The sequence below is a fragment of the Mastomys coucha genome, unplaced genomic scaffold (genome assembly GCF_008632895.1).
Source record: "Mastomys coucha isolate ucsf_1 unplaced genomic scaffold, UCSF_Mcou_1 pScaffold12, whole genome shotgun sequence".
NCBI classification, from domain to species: Eukaryota; Metazoa; Chordata; class Mammalia; order Rodentia; family Muridae; genus Mastomys; species Mastomys coucha.
The window spans coordinates 31,382,709-31,387,600 of record NW_022196894.1 but is presented as its reverse complement, the minus strand read 5'-3'; the positions used below and the strand labels follow the sequence as shown (position 1 = coordinate 31,387,600).

The following is a 4,892-nucleotide window of genomic DNA, read 5'->3' as shown; positions in this document are numbered from 1 at the left end:
CGAACTCAGAGATCTGCCTGCCTCTGCCTCCCAAGTGCTGGGATTAAAGGCATGAGCCACCACTGCCCGGCTAGGGTAAGGCTTTTGTAAATATTTTCTGATTTATGAGCCAATCAACCAAGACATGGATTGCTTGCTCTGGAATCATGATTAGAGGAGATAGATGGTAACCAAGATGCCGACAACCTGCACAGGAGAGATTTAAAAAAATAATTTTAAAATTAGTTTTGTGTGTGTGTGTGTGTGTGTGTGTGTGTGTGTGTGTGTGATTGTGGAGGCCAGAAGCATTGTAAAGGTCCTGTGGAGCTGAAGTGACAGTAGCTGTGAGCTTACCCAGTGGGATTCTGGGAAATAAACCCAGGTCCTCTGAAGAAGCAACATGCACTCAAAGCCACTGAGCCATACTTCCAGTCCAGAGAGGGTAGGTTTTTTAGGACTATTTTTAGAAGCAGGGAGACATCTGTCATACTCTGACAAAGAAAGGGGAGAAAAGACAGGCCAGGAGTCTTTTTGTTCATGTCTATGGGAAAATGAATACCGAGTTGCACAGATGTTAAAATAGAAGTGCCTGGAGGACTTCTGAATGTCTTTTCATTCCACAGAGCAGGTGCTGATAGCAACTGACAACTGCCAACGTGAGTCACTGTCCCATGGCCCTAGCCCAGAGCCCACGGAAAGGCAACACTTCATATCGGTGAAAATGAATGAGCTACCCCAGGTACCCGTAACCTATGGATTGGTATATGTACAGGTCATGCATCATAATAACAATACAAAACATCATTCTATATGTCTACAGACTTAAGTACTTTCATGGGCAATCCCTCTGCTCATAAAAATAATCTTAAAATCTTCCCTCTTGGGGCTGAAAAGAGGGCTCAGGGATTTGGAGTGTACAGTGTTCTTTCGGAGGCCTTGAGTTCTGTTCCCAGAGCCTACATTGGCCAGCTCACAACCACCTAGAACTCTAGCTCTCCAGAGGCTCTGATACCTCTGGCCTCTACAAGCACCTGCACTCACATGCAAACACCTACACACACACACACACACACAGAGAGAGAGAGAGAGAGAGAGAGAGAGGCACACATGCATGCACGCACACACTCATATACACACATAAAAATAAAAATAATTTTAAAATTATCTTTGTGTGTTTTTGTAGTTTTTCTGTTTTGTTTTATATTATGTGCATTGATGTTTGGCTTGCATGTATGTCTGTTGAGGGTGTCAGATCCCTTGGGAACTAGAGTTATAGACAGTTGTGAACTACCTTATGGTGCCAGGAATTGAACCCAGGTCCTCTGGAAGAGGAGCCAGTGCTCTTAACCACTGAGCCATCTCTCCACCCTTAGAAATGATTTCTAGAAGAAAAAAAAAAAAACTCTCTCCTGTCAGTATCTCGATTGCCAGCTTGTTCTAACCATGGTCCCCAACTTCATGCAAGGATGGTGAGCTGGAGAGGGAGGCTCCTAAGGATCTATAACAAGGTTTTCGTGTCCTACAGATGAGAAACAGAGACCTCATAACATGGTGGGATGGGCTAATGAATTTGATTGAAATCATATCCAGTTCCCTCCCTTTCCCTGTGACGTAACCTTGCTAGGCTTCATCTCCCATAAAGGGAGATTAAATGGGAAGCAATACCCCTGGCAGGACTTTGAGGGTGAAATGGGGTAAAAAAAACATATGTGTGCTGACCACACACAGGTGCTCAAAGGCTAGGAGTTCTAAGAGGGATGCCAGTTAGTCGCCTTCCTGCGGTCTCCTCAGGATGCTTCAAAGAGAGGTATCCATTACAGTTCAAGTGTCCTGCTCATGCAGAGAAGATGCTGGGGCAGAGGGGAGATGCCGAAGAAGATAAGGAGTAGCTAAGAACGCAGCAATGGCCATCTGCTGCTTCCTTCTTCCCGACCCTGAATAAGGATGCTCCTGGACAGCTGGCCAGCGCCAGTGGAAACAGAGAGATCACGGGAAGGCAGAGGCTCCTGCCCTTGCTCCTGGGCCTGGGAGGCAGTAACCGCCCAGCTGGCACAGGCATGGTGAAGTCTCCCCTTATCCACACAAGTCAGCAGGTGAGCAGAAAACATGAGCTCAGCACCTGCACGCACCAGGAGAGAGGCAAGGTTAAAAGGATGTGGCTTTTCAGCACGCCACACACCAAGTCCCTCTCTCTACTTGTGACAACCTCTGTCAGAGAAGCAGGCTTCTAGACGCTGCCCAGAACTATCTCTCAGCCTCAGCCAGTTAGGGTCGCACTGTGGCAGCCAAGCTAAATGAAGTCGGGCTACAGAGTTAGAGCAATTTAGGAACCACCGCTTAACAGCCCAGAAGGGGCTGGGCTCACAGCTCTCTTCCTTTAGGGAACCACATTTTTGTAAGATTATTATTCCTTGGACTGGCTGCTTAATTTAACTGGGCAGCACCATTTTCCCCTTCGGGTGGGGATGTTCTTGTCGAGGATTCTCATTTTGAGTCCAGCCTCTTTCCCACCTTCCCGCCCCCTCTCCTCTCTGCAGCTCTCACAACGAAAGCGTGGCCCATGGACTGAAAAATTAAACTTAGTTCTCAGCTCGGAGCTATGGCTCTGTGGAGGACCCTCGGTCAGTAGGAAAGCCGACACAGAGAGGAAATCTCTAGCTCTTGGCCTCTTTTCATTGATGGCTGAAGCAGCTAGACATAGCAGAACAGGGTGACAGGTGGGTCACAAAAGCCAAACAATGGCTATACAAACAGGGGCAGCTCTCCTTGGAGGACAGTGTGACACAGGCAAACAGTCCACAAATGGAATGCAAACACAGCCACCCAGCAGTGGGAACCTTGAATTCTCTGGGAGGAGAGGAGCTAGAAGGACCCTCTGGGAAGAATTAAGTCTCTGCTTGCTACTCACAGGGGAATATTTGGAAACTCAGAACCCGATGACCAGGCACTGGCCACCAGCACCCCCAGAAGAAGTAACTTAGGGAAGTTTTCCCAACTGTCAGCTTAAGGGTATTATTTGTGCGACTCAAGGTTCATTACCATCAAGAACACTCACCTCCCTAAATACAAAAATGTGGATGCAGAGCGTGGGTGACCATCTGCTTAAGTACCAGGGAGGCTGGATGTCTGCAAAGGACTGCAAAGGATTTCTGCAGACTTGAGGTCCTAGCGGTGTGTGATGGCCAATCAAAGTGGGCCAGGAAATTTTTAAGAGGTTGCTACAAAACTCCAGCTCCCCGAGGTCACTGATGGCTGCTGTGTTGTAGTTGTTTGTTTGCTGTTTCCTTTTTCTAAGTGACATCATTTGAGGCACTAACAGAAACCTGAGAGGCAGTGCCTGGATCTTCGGCCACACTGGTAACTTCTAGCAGGTTTCAACAGGTCATAGAGTGCATCTCTCCCAACTTTACCTTTCAAACATCCCTGCCCTAGACTGGGCCTTAGAGCAATAGAGATCAGGAAACCTTCTTAAAAGAAAGTCTGGATGATTCTCGTTCCTTCCTGGGTTCTTCCTCTGCCTGAAGCCTCTATCCTGCTCTTCCCCAAACGAATGGAACAGAGAAGGTTCCAGCACCATGGCTGTGGAGGCCCAGCTCTCGTAAGGCCCCAATTCTTACCTTATCTCCCCCTAACTCAGGGGCTACTATAGCCCTATGCTACACTCACGCCTGTGTGAGCCTGGGAGATTCCCTGCCATAGGAAGGAGAGCCCTGTGCCAGCCTCAAGCTGGAGCTCAGCACCCCTCCTCCATAGGCCCTCACAAGATGGAGCCCTCAGCCTCAGTACCAGTTAGTGACACCTGCCTTGGGTTCCCGGGTGGCCGTCTGAGTTATAAGTGCCTTACACACAACTCTATCTAGAACAGTCCACAAATGCCCTACCATATCTCTCAGTCAGTTTCCTACAGTAGGAGAGTCAGTAAATGTCTTCTAGGTCCTTTAATTCCTTTCTCTGAAACTCGAGTCATCAAGATTATGGAAGTCTGAGCTGCACTGCATGTCTGTAAGGACCTTTTGAGCAGCTTACCTCTCTCTCCCTTTGCTCATCCTTCCTCAGTTTCCCTCTCTGTCTTGGACCAGTGACTCGGAAGTACACAAGGTCAAGGCAGTCTTCAGAGGGGAGATTACTGTTCGATTGAGGCTTTATGAGGGTCTCTCTTATTCAGTTCTAGGAAGTAGTGCCTCTACATTCTAAGGATGAGCAAGTTGGGAGAAAGTTTGTAAAACATGTAAGTTGGACAGACAGACAGACAGACAGAGAAGTGGAAATGGGACAAAATCTTGGCAATCCCAGCAATGTAACAACAGAGCCTGGTGTGTGCCCTTTGCCTCTCACAGGAGGACAAATGGCAAACATCACCTAGGCCAGTTTGGTTCACAGCACTTTCTTTTATTTTTACTTTCATTTTGTCACCTCTTGTCACTTGGAGGCTAGGAGGAATGGGGCCCTTCCATTCCACAGATGGGGAAACTGAGAGCCAAAGTCGAGACACAGCCAAGGTCGTGTGGGCGGTACATTAGAATCCCACCCAGGCCGTGGCATTTTCTTCCAGCAGAAAAAAAGGAACTAGAAACAAAGGAGGCAGGCACAGGAGCTGAGGTCCCCCATTCTGTGACCAGGACAGGCAGCGCCTGCCTGCACAGCAAGCAGCTGGCTGGGGAGAAAACGGCCCCGGGGCACTCCAGAGGCAGCCAGCGTCTTGTAGGGGTGTGACCTTGCAGCCCCCCAACCCTATCCCAAGAAACCCTGCTCCTAAGGTTAACTGGGTAGCTCGTTTCGTTTTAAAGCACACTCTTTGTCCTTTACGATGCCCTAAGTACCAGAAGCCTTTCAAACTCCGAAATCCGTTATTTACTTATACTGGAAAGTCAGGCTTTAGACCAGGAGAGACCAGTTCTACATTTGGGGTTTGC

General features: G+C 48.4%; 1 protein-coding gene across 4 annotated transcripts in view; it reads right to left on the bottom strand.

The window, feature by feature from the left end:
• Positions 1 to 4,892, bottom strand: part of Heg1 (heart development protein with EGF like domains 1) — an 86,024-nt gene that overhangs the window by 80,391 nt on the left and 741 nt on the right. The window lies entirely within an intron of this gene.